We start from the raw sequence: 12413 nt of genomic DNA on the forward strand, positions 1-12413 counted from the left end.
TTGCACGAAGAAAAGAGTTAATCATTGTATACAGTTGCAGTAATTATTTTTAGACGTGCTTTGGCATAACTCTGCTACCCACTGGACCTTTACCTCCAAGTAAGCCCTTTTCTATAATAGCAGTTCACGTCTAGAAAGAAAGAAAAGAGAATGAATGTGTGTGGGATAAAAGTGTTGACCTGGGCAGGGCTTTCCTAATGAGGGTACATCTTTGTAACCACAGGCGCATGTTAGTCCACACTTATAAATAACTGGGACAGCCACCAGGCTCTTTTGTCTAGGGCACTGTTTAACTGACATGTGTCCCAGCGAGAGGGCTCATTGTTGGAATCATCCCCCAAAAGGAGGAAGTGGCTGAAGAACATTTAGATTTAGAGTATCCTTGCTACGCATTTTTCCTACTTTTAACTAGAGGGCTTGTGTGAGCATCCTACCCTTAGTCTGCACCTGATTAATAACTGAGAAAGGAAAGTTCCAGATGAGTTTTCCTGATGCACACGAAGAAGCAGCTTGGCTTAGTGGATAAAGTCCTGCACTTGAACTACTCAAGAGACACAGGTCTGCCACTGACTGCTGGATGGCCTGGGGTAAGTCATTTTGCCTTTCTGTATCTCTGTTTCCTCAGGATAGTGGCAAGGATCTATAGATGAAAACCACTAAAACAGCTAGGTATTATTTTCCTAAACATTTTCTAGGTGAAAGTGACATTTTTTCATCTTTTGGTATATGCAAAGACATAACTCTGCCATACCAGTGTCACTTATTCTTTTTTTTAAAATGATAGTAGCACCCAAAATATGCTAAGCACAGTACAGCTGTGTAAGAAGAGACAGTCCATGCCCTGAAGAATTTACAGCATAGAAGGACAAAGACAAATCAAAGGGTTGTTCAGCTAACTTACTGACGGTTCCTACTGCACTATGGTGAGAATGGATTGTTGGTTAGCTTTTCAAAAGAGGCAGAGCACTCTCAGATCCCACTGATCTCATTGTAGGTTGTCAGCACCTCTGAATATCAGACCACTCATTTTCAAGTAACGTGTGGTAATTTTGGTGCAGGCAGAAAGATCCTACTTATTATACACATAGGCCTCCTACTTAACCCTGAAAGGAAGAGGACTCTCTGTATTCACATCTGAAAGAGATAGCTGCTGGGATACAAACAAAAGCACCTATATTTACTCAGCTGACTATGCCACTAAAATCTTCTCTTTAAAGGTGCACTGAATAAACCCCACCAGATTTGGAATTCCGGTGTAGTTTGGAGAAGCATCCTAGAGTTTTGCATCACCACTACTCAAACTTCTCAAAACTGCAAAGCTGACATGGAAATTTCTCAACAAGAACCTTTCTGAGGAAATTGACAACATGCCCGGCTCTGGCCCTGCAAATGCAAAGGGCACAAACAATCTGATATTTCAGAATCTTAAGAGAGTTTCAGTTCTAGAAATGGATAGAGCTTCATTGGGGTTTGATTGTATTCAAATTGGACTACCCCAGCTTGGACTCAGCACCAGTTGTGCTGCATGAAAGGGATCCAGTGGAAAGAGAACACCCTTGCTAGCATACAGCTAAGCAGCATTTTCTTCTTCTCATGCCTGTCACATTCCCTCTTCCTTTTATTTCCATGTTTTTGTTTTCTCCTTCACTTCACTCTATGGCAGCAAATAATGCAGAATACTAATGTAGCTCTAACTCTTTCATTTACAGATCATTTCTCCACACACAAGTGCTCAGTTTTTCCAAGTACAAATCAAATCAGGTTACCTTAATTACTCAGGAGTTTTTGAGTTGTTCTGAGGTGCTGGCCTTTTGTTATCCCTAAGCCCCTTTACTAGACAGAGTAAGATCTATGTAGTCTTTCAATGCTTTTCTTTCTCAGTGTTAGCAGAGAGGAATTCTTGTCAGAAGTAATTCTGTTTGCCTGAACAAGGAGTTTCAGGGTGACATTATTTTAAAGCCAGTGGATGAATAATAATCCTTCCAGGTGATTGCTTTGCGAAGAATATAATAAAGGAATATTTAGTGACTTTTTCACCCAATTTACTGTTTCGTGGAATATCATAACAGAATTTAGACAGGTTAGCTGTGAACACAGATTCTGGCTTCTTTTTCAAGTAAATTGGTAGCACATTATTAGAAAAATTCACAGAGGGAAATGCTAATGGTGCAGCAGTGCTTACGTTTTATACGAGCCAGATTATGACTAGATACATAGAAAAAAAGAGTGGGAAATCTGCAGCTGAGAAGAGCTTAGTGCATAATTATTTTCTCTCACTCACCAAATGACTCCTGGGTTGGAAGGATTTAAAACAGAAAGTGAATGATAAAAAATGCTGACTGTGGCTAACCAAGCAGAATTAACATTGCCAGGAGAGATGCGCCAGACTTGTGTGGACCTTGAAATGAGTGCTTTCTAAACAGTATGGCCCCTATTTAAAAATAGCAACTGTTACTTACAAGGAAAAGCAAAGTAAGTTTCATTTCCGATTCAGCAGACTGGCTCACCCCTCCCCACATCCAAGAGCTGGCAAAATGGCACTTAAACTACAGAATTTCACAGTCCTTTTTCTGGTGCCAGATTTTGCCAGAGGAGATTGCTTTGGAGAGCAAGCAAGATATATGTCCTCCTAAACTGCTAGGCATTCAAGCTTCTCCCTTTTTTGAAATGCAGGAGAAAAGTAATATTCACTGGTCAGCACTGCAAGTTCCACTGGCCTATAACAGCACATTATTTAAGCCCTGATTCACCAAAATGCTTAAGCACATACTTAACTTTAAGACCATCCCTATTCAGCAAAGCATTTAACCATGTGTTTAAGTCCTGTTGACTTCAAAGTTTAAAGTTAAGCAGGTGCTTCTGTGCATTGCTAAATTTGGGCCTTAAACTGTAAGAATGGGATAATTTGGCTCATTATACTTGGGGAACGACACAATGCCCTTGAACATTAAACTTGCTATCTATTTGCATACAGATGCACACACAGTACTGGGTTCTGCTTTCAAAGAATTCTGTAGCTATCAAACTACACAAGGATCCTTAGAGATTACCCAACTGCAATTATGCTCCAAAATAGATTTGGCGGCATCACCTACATGCCATCTCAGTAAGTCCAGCTGCACTGAGCGAACACATTTGCTCAGGTTCTTCCATTGCCCTTGAATGTGCTTTGGTTTCACTTGCTGCATAAAATACTGTTAGATATGAGTTTATGAGACACCCACTCCCAGTAGTAAAATAAACCTCTCTTGTAACAAGGAAGCCCTCTGGAACTTGAGTTCTTTCCATGAAATCATGGTTTGTGCCCACACATTGCTAAAGGTCTTGCTGGAGCACCCTGAAGTACCTTTCTACATAGAATATCCCCTGCTGGGATCTCTTCTAGCCAGATTAATGATGTGATGCCTTTCTGCTGTTCTTGGTTTCAGTGAGCATTAATTTGTGATTAAACTCTTTATTACTGTTTAAAGACAGACACTGCATAAATAAGCTGTACATTTCCACTGCTCACTCTCAAAAAAAGCTTCTGATTTGAAATGCAAGGAACTGAAATCAGAGTTACAACACTGAAATTCCTAATCGAGGAAGGTCTAAGTGCCTGGTTGTCACTTAAGTATTCTTGCATGGTTCACTGATGTGCTCCGATACTCATTTTCTCTATGTCAAGTGTACATTTATTATGTTAATGCTGAATCATCATAATAAGAGTGGCCATACTGGGTCAGACCAATGGTCCATCGAACCCAGTATCCTGTCGCCTGAGAGCAGCCAATGCCAGATGCCTCAGAGGGAACAAACAACAGGGCAATCATCAAGTGATCCATCCCCTATCATCTGCTCCCAGCTTCTGGCAGTCAGAAGCTTAGGACACCCAGAGCATGAGGTTGCATCCCTGATCATCTTAGCTAATAGCCATTGATGAACTTATTTAATTCTTTTTTGAACCAGTTATAGTTTTGGCTTTCACAACATTCCCAGGCAATGAGTTCCCACAGGTTGACTGTGTGTTGTCTGAAGAAGTACTTTCTTACGTTTGTTTTAAACCTGCTGCCTATTAATTTTATTGGGTGACCGGGGTTCTTGTGTTATGTGAAGGGGTAAATAACACTTCCTTATTCATTTTCTCCACACCCATCAATTTTATAATCCTTAATTATAAGCTCTCTTAGTCACCTCTTTTCCAAGAAGAAAAGTCCCAGTCTTTTTCATCTCTCCTCAGATGGAAGCAGTTCTATAGCCTTCATAATTTTTGTTGCCCTTCTCTGTACCTTTTCCAAATCCAATATATATCTTTTTTGAGATGGGGCAGTCAGAACTGCATGCAGTATTTAAGGTGTGGATGTACCGTGAATTTACATATTGGCATTATCATATTTATGGTCTTATTATCTATCCCTTTGCTAACATTGTTACCTTTTTTGACTGCCACTGCATATTGAACAGATGTTTTCAGAAGACTATCCACAATGACTCCAAGATCTCTTTCTTGAGTGGGAACAGCTAATTTAGACCCCATCATTTTGTACGTATAGTTGGAAAACATAATCCCAATATGCATTACTTTGCATTTATCAACACTGAATTTCATCTGTCATTGTGTTGCCATGTCACACAGTTTTGAGAGATCCCTTTGTAGCTCTTTTCAGTCTGCTTTGGACTTAACTATCCTGACTAATTCTGTATCATCTGCATGCTTTGCCACCTCACTGTTTACCCCTTTTTCTAGTTTACTTATGAATATGTGGAACAGCACTCTTACCAGTACAGATCCGTCGGGGGTATTGCTATTTAACTCTCTCCATTCTGAAAACTGACTATCTATTCCTTCCCCTTTCCCCATCCCTGTCTTTTAACTAGTTACTGATCCAGAAGAGGACCTTCCCTCTTATTCCATGACTGGTTACTTTGCTTAGGAGGCTTTGGTGAGAGACCTTGTCAAAGATTCTCTGAAAATCCAAGTACATTACATCCATTGGGTAACTTTTGTCCACCTGTTTGTTGACCTCCTCGAAAAATTCTAATAGATTGTTAAGGCATGATTTCCCTTTACAAAAGCTGTGTTAACTCTTCCCCAACAAATTGTGTTCATCTGTGTTTCTGATCATTCTGTTCTTTACTATAGTTTCAACCAATTTGCGTGGTACTGAAGTTAGGTTTACTGACCTGTAATTGCCAAGATTACCTCTGGAATCTTTTTTTTAAAAATTGGCATCACATTAGTGATCCTCCAGTCATCTGGTACAGAAGCTGATTTAAGTGGTAGGTTATATACAACAGTTAGTAGTTCTGCAATTTCATATCTAAGTTCTTGCAGAACTTTTGGGTGAATACCATTTTGTCCTGGTGACTTATTACTGTTTAATTTCTTCCAAAACCTTCTTTATTGACACTCAACCTGTGACAGTTTCTCAGATTTGTCATCTACAAAGAATGGCTCAGGTGTAAGAATCTCCCTCACATCCTCTGCAGTGAAGACCAATGCAAAGAATTCATTTAGCTTCTCTGCAATGGCCTTGTCTTTCTTGAGTGCTCCTTTAGCACATCGATTGTCCAGTGGCCTCACTGATTGTTTTGAAGGCTTCCTGCTTCTGATGTACTTAAAAATCATCATCATAACTGACTAAGCCTGGGATTTTCAAAGAGGCCAAACAGAATTAGGCACTCAGCTCCCTCCACCTGTTTTGAAAACCCCAACGTTGGGTAATCACAATTTTTTTTTAAAGGAAACTGTTAGTGCCTGCAATTTTTATTCCATTCATCCTGGAAAGTTTGGGAATTGAACCCAAGACCTCTCACCCCAAAAACCATACACATATGCCTCCAGGCCATCTGTATTGTTCATATCTGATTAAGGTCCCTGTTGAAGTAGTTCCTTTTTAATTGACACAACTGGGGTAGCCCAGACAGTTATTATGATGTCTTGATTGCTGTTTATGTGTTCACTCTATTGTAACTTGCATGCGTTAGGTTGGTACTAGTGCTGGAGAGAAGAAAACTAATTTAGTTTTAAAGGGGACGTGAAAGTTTTAAGGTAGTTTAATGTTTTGGTAAAACTATAATGGTTGGGAAAGTTGGACTATCAGAGTCAATAAAAAGCATTAATTCTGATAATAACTCAAGCCTTAACTCCCTCCAATTCAAAGAAACACCCTTTCTCCGATGTACAGTATAAATGCTCTTCATACCACAATTGATGACAGCCAATAGAAAAGATACATTTTTCATTTGTACCCCATTGAGATTTCACACCATAAAGATCAAATCTGTAGATAGTTATTTACCCATATATAAACTGACTTGTTCAGCGATGAGGAGTCATCTACATTTTATCCATTTATGCCGTTCCCTAAACTTTATAGGCCAGATCCACAGCTGCTGTCAATGACCTCAGTGAAGCCGTGCTGAGTGACATGAGCAGAGGATCTGGATCTGATATAGTAGATGGATGACTGTCAATATTACACAGTCCGTAGTGCCAAGATACCACTCTGATGGATAGAGTATGGAGCAGAGGAAAAGAGTGGAGGTGGAGAAAGATGCATGAACCAGGTCTTTGCCTGGATTTCTGGACAAATACAGCTCTTGACTTCTTGCAAGCTATTGGCTATGCCTTTCCAAATCTCAGTGTTCCAGCTGCATGGGGCTCGGGAAGGCACGTCAGCAGCGGAGCTTGCTGTGTAGCTGCCGCTCCTTTCCCTTTGTTTTGGGCTACATTTGTATGTTTGCTCCCCTCCATGATGCATAACAGAGGGCAGCATTTGACCCCAAAAGAACATAATCTGAGTGACATTCCAAAGAACTGTTTTAAAATCTTCTCTCCAACTTCTTTATTGGATCAGTTACAGCCTCTCTGTGTTTCCTTCTGCAAAACCTACTGTAAATGTTGTTGGGTAATTAACGTGTTGAACACCAGAGCTGAACTTTCATAGGCAATTAATGGGATGGGAACAGCCCACAAAATGCATTTCAGTTTTAGTAGTGAATTGTGACTCATTCGCCATCTTGCAGAGCGGTATCAAGCATTGTGGTATCCCTAAAACAGATCAGCCCTTTGTGCTTGTTCACCTTTCCCACCCTTACCCCCTTTCCATATACCAAGGCCCCCTTTTCTGTTCAATTTTTCACTTCAGCCTTGTAAAGGATTCTGCTTGTTGGTTACTTACAATCTACATATTGTCCTTCTGCTGCATCAATAACTCATTGGCCTAGCATCTGCTTTCCACTGAGCCCAGAAAAACAGTTTTATTTTTACATCCTGTGTAACTCCTCAGGTCTCCAGAAAATCATACCCTCCATCATGATTCTAGCCCCGATGTTTGCACCCCTGCTAAGGAGGCTAGGAGCCACTTCCTAAGACTAGATAGACAAATGCACTATCACAGCTGGGAAGGGCACAGGAGGGAGTCAGAAATGCCTCTTTGCTCCCGACTTAGGCTCAGGGGAACACAGGGGCTGCACCCCAGATACTTCCCCACAGAACAACCAGGCAGGGAAGGGGCAAGGAGGGGTGGGGAGTAAATTAACTCATGGCTCTATCACAGCTATGCACTGGCAAGTAGAATCAGCTGAAGTATGCTGCACCCCAAGCAGAGGGGTTATAAATTAGTCCCTACACTCAGAGCCTTATGGGCAGCAAGCATGATCTAACCCTATACCTTTAGATGGGTTGAAAGCTTAGCTTAAAAACCCAAGTCCAAAGACTTATCCAGGGAACACTCATTTATTATGAAATTTAAAAGCAAAGACGCTTAACCATTTTGAAGTTAGAGGATTGTATAAAATTTGGTTGTATGCTATCCAATGTTTATTGAGATTCCTCTGCCTGACTCAAAAATACCAGAGTTGTCTTTAAGCTGAACTTTGCAAACAAATGACTGAAATTATTACATAGTTATGGAACCTGTTCAGTCTCAAGGACACAGTATACTAGTCTGGCCAGTACAAATCCATCATGAGTTGCATATATCATAGTCGGACATTATAAATATGAAATAACATCCTCTTCAAAGTCTATATTGACAGGGGACAATGTACAAGAGAGCACCCTACTAGGCAATTTCCTGTCTTGAGAGACCATGCCAAAGTATTCCTCAAGTATTCTGAGTACATTTTTAACAGAAGCCAACCGCCACAGAACAATTTTGCCAGAACTTTGAACAGTGGCTGAAGACAAGTCTTCCCGTATAGCAAATATTGTACAGCCAGTTAATGTAATTAATGTATTTCATGATTTTGAATAGAGTTGGGAAATGTTCCCAACAATTCCGGCCCCCTTCCCACAGTACAATTTTCCTAGTAATAAGGACTTGTTACTAACTCAACATTTAGTCCAGGTTCCATTAAATTTTGTACAAAACTTTGTGATAACCTAACTCTGAACACAACTGGGCCAATTTATAGTTTAATTCAAAATGGAGGTAAAACCAACAATTAATAAGAGTGGCTGCTATTCAGAAGCAAGCCTAGAGTTCAGCTGTACACAGCACAATCCAGACCTTGGTTTTAGATGGGACACTGGTCATAAAAATTTGTCTCTTTATTGTGGAAAAAAAGTGAAATGCTCTTTTTCAACAAGCTAAAGAACTGGTCAAAATAGGAAGTTTTTGGCAAAAATTTTCACAAAAAATCCACCTTATTTTTCATTGAAATATTCCACAATTTGATTTGTTTACTAGTTCTAACACAGGTATATTGTGGAATCTGAGGAAGGCCCCAACCCAGCTGCAGAATGCCATATAAAGGGTCTTTAAAAACCCTAGATCTGGCTAGGGGAAAATTCTCCAGGCACAGGAACTAAGGGTTTGTCTTCACTACTGGGGAGATCCAAGCTGCTGTAATCAATGCAGCAGGTGTTGATTTAGTGGGTCCAGTGAAGACCTGCTAAATCGACAGTAGAGCATTCTCTCTGTTAGAGTCTGATACTCCAGCTCCCCAAGAAGAGTAAGGTAAGTTGATGGGAGAGCATCTCACGTCAACGCGGTGCAGTGAAGAATCCAGGGTAAGTCGACCTGAGCTATGTCGACTCCAGTTACGTTATTCTTGTAGCTGGAGTAGTTGACTTACCCCGGTAGTGTAGACAAGGTTGACTTAGGTTGACTTACCCCGGTAGTGTAGACAAGGCCTATGGGAGACTGCCACAGGCTGCCTTCCAAGGACTCTTTCACAAAACCAGCCACGGGGAACATGCCAAAGCTGGGAGGGGGTGGAGCCATAGCACTCTGATGATTCTGAACAGTGCTCCTGCCCATACGCAGTGGGTGACAGGCAGCCTCCAGAACTGTGCAAGTCATACCTGGGTCCACTGTGATTTCCAGGGCAACCCAGAATTGGCAGCTTTCAAGGGACCTCAGGAGGTAATCTAGTCCAACCCCCTGCTCAAAGCAGGACCAATCCCCAATTTTTGCCCCAGATCCCTAAATGGCCCCCTCAAGGATTGAACTCATAACCCTGGGTTTAGCAGGCCAATGCTCAAACCACTGAGCTATCCCTACCCCCCCTTACTCTTCCTCCCACTCTCTGGCCTCTAAGAGGGGAAGCACAGAATCTCCAACTAAGCTGCCCTTTCTGTCTCATACATAGTGTAGGCACAGAGTCCAAAATTAGGGAATTGAATTTACAAGCACAATTCCTGACTGAGAAAATACAATAATTGCTAACAGCTAACACACAGTGGCACCTGAGATGCAAAAGTGACTAGTGATTTTGGGTACCTGGATCGAGCCACCTTAACAGGGGCCTGATTTTCAGAAAGCACTGACAGTCCACACTTTGTCCCCTTGAGGCATCCCCAGACTTTAATACTTAGTCCTGCCATGACTAGAAGGACTGGACTAGAAGACTTCTTGAGATCCCTTCCAGTCCTACAATACGATTCTATGATCCTCAGTTAACCCACAAAAATCACTACATGTGCCCTATTGAATGTGGCATATTGCAGCATTATAAAATATATTTATGCACATGAGATGAAAAAAATTCTCCTTTCCACAATCTTCCCCTGTTTAGGGTGTGTGTTTGCACATGAACATATACTCCCCAAACAAGGAACGTATGTGGAAAGGAGAAAATCTTTTCTATAGTCTACGGGATGTGATAAGATTGTGCCCCACTCTTTTCTCAGTCTCACACTGGAGGAAACACAGTTTTCTTTTAAATAAGCTTAGGGAAAAATAAAATCCATCAAGATAAAAATAAAATCCATAGAGCTGCAGCAGTCAGGCCCTGCACCACTGCATAGGCGGGTCCTGCTACAAAGCCAAGAAACAGCCAAGGAAAAAATGAATTGTCAAGCAGATGATTGTACTTAAGAGAATCCTCCTGAAGCTGGACATCTGGGTGCTTCAGATGCCAACCTTAAATCAGCAGTCAGCTTAGTGCTGGTATAGGGATGGATGGCAAAATAAGGCAAATTTTACATTGCCAAGGATGGTATGGGATGCAATGTCAAGTGAATACTGCAAGTAAATCCATTTGGCACTGTACTCTGAAAACATGCTTAAAAACAAAGCATAAATTGTGTCAAGAGAATGCCTAATCAGGGCATGGAAATGTGCTACTCTGTGCTATTGAACTTCATGAGCAAAGGGGGTCTATGCGCTTCAGAATGGCTGGGGGTAAGCAAATGGCTGCTGTGTGCTGGGATAGGCATAAAGAGAACTGAAACATTAACCTCTGCTTTGCCAGCAAGCAGCAACTGCCTTTTTCGTATGGCAGCTGTTGACTTGTTTGTTGTTCTGATAGGGAATGAATTATCAAATGAAAAAAGGACAAGAATGCTGTATTTTATCATCATACTTATTACACTTCCTATACTTCACTGCCATGACATTTTGGCACGTAATTTAATACTTCTAGTAATGTAAAAATTGTAAGAAATCTCCTTTCCTATTCACTCCCTGCCCCTCAGATTTCGGTGTCTCTTGAAATCTCAGCCTGCAACTAGGACTAGAAGAACACCAGAAATCTGGTGTGAAACTTTTTCCTCAAGGGTTTTTCCAGCTGGTTTTTGCAGACCCAAGAGATCCAACCCAAGATTTTATTTACAGTAGCTATTCAATCAAACACTCATTTATCCAGATAAAAGGAGTAGATGAAAATAATTCAAATAAACATAGTTCTGGGAAAGCAGGGAACCATCTATCTTTCTAGATAAGAATACTTCTTATATATGACCCATCCCTTCTCTACCATAGTATCTAGGCACTCCCAGTCATTAAAGTATTTTTCCCCCCTACACCCCTGAGGTAGGAAAATATTACATCCATTTTACAGCTGGGGAACCAAAGCATGTAGACTAAGTGACTTGCTTAGGGTCACATTGGAACTCTACTGCAGTGTTCAGAATTGAACCCAGGTGTCCAGAGACAGAGGCCAGTTCCTTAACCACAAGACCATCCATCGTCGCTTTATTTTTCAGTGTACTCTAATACATATCTAATACAATGTCTCTTTTCAAATAAAGGAATTTTTCAAGTAATCAAAATTTGACTGTATGCACAATCTCTCTCAGACATTACATTGTGCAGAGACAGTTTACAGAAAGTCTCCATTGCAAACACAACATTTTCAAAGAACTGTAGCACGTGGATCCACTAAATACTGTACATATGACACCTGAGTTGATCTCAGGCAGACAGCTTACAGACCTATGAGCTCTACATTCTCAAAATAAGCCCTTGACTAGATTCCAAAGAAGTTACCACAACCAGTCAAAAATGTCAACTATACATTAATCCAGGGGTGGGCAAACTTTTTGGCCCAAGGGTCACATCTGGGTATGAAAACTGTATGGTGAGCCATGAAGGCTCATGAAATTGGGGGTTGGGGTGTGGGCTCCAGCTGCGGGTGCGGGCTGAGGAGTGGGACCAGAGATGAGGAGTTCAGGGTGTGGGAGGGGGCTCCGGGCTGGCACATGGGGGGGGGGTGAGGGCTCCGGCGGGGGGTGTGGGCTCTGGGGTGCAGCTGGGGATGAGGGGTTGAGGGTACTCCGGGAGGGGACCGAGGGATTCGGAGGGCAGGAGGGGGATCTGCATTGGGGCAGGGGGTTGGGGCATGGCAGGGGGTCATGGGTACAGGCTCCTGGCGGCGCTTATCTCAAGCAGCTCCCGGAAGTAGCGGAATGTCCCCCCTCCGGCTCCTACGTGGCAATGTGGCCAGGCCGCTCTGCGTGGTGCCCTGTCCGCAGGTGTTGCCCCTGCAGCTCCTATTGGCCATAGTTCCCAGCCAATGGGAGCTGCGGGGGCAGCAGTTGGGGCAGGGGCAGCGTGTGGAGCCCCTGGGCTGCCTCTGCACATAGGAGCTGGAGTGGGGACATGCCGCTGCTTCTGGGAGCTGCGCGGAACCATGGCTTGCATGGAGCAGGGTAAGACCCGAACCCCGCTCCCCAGCTAGAGCGACGGAGAGGGGCAAGCACC

At 42.3% G+C, this 12413-nt stretch overlaps 1 long non-coding RNA gene across 1 annotated transcript in view; it reads left to right on the forward strand.

Moving 5' to 3' along the window:
* The first annotated feature begins 226 nt into the window (after nucleotides 1-226).
* LOC311527873 overlaps nucleotides 227-12413 on the forward strand; it is a 41782-nt gene continuing 29595 nt past the window's right edge. Inside the window, exon 1 of the long non-coding RNA XR_014713470.1 lies at nucleotides 227-587. This is a non-coding gene — a long non-coding RNA (uncharacterized lncRNA). The remainder of the gene's footprint in view (nucleotides 588-12413) is intronic.

The sequence above is a fragment of the Lepidochelys olivacea genome, assembly GCF_965140295.1.
Source record: "Lepidochelys olivacea isolate rLepOli2 genome assembly, chromosome: 10".
Taxonomy (NCBI): Eukaryota; Metazoa; Chordata; order Testudines; family Cheloniidae; genus Lepidochelys; species Lepidochelys olivacea.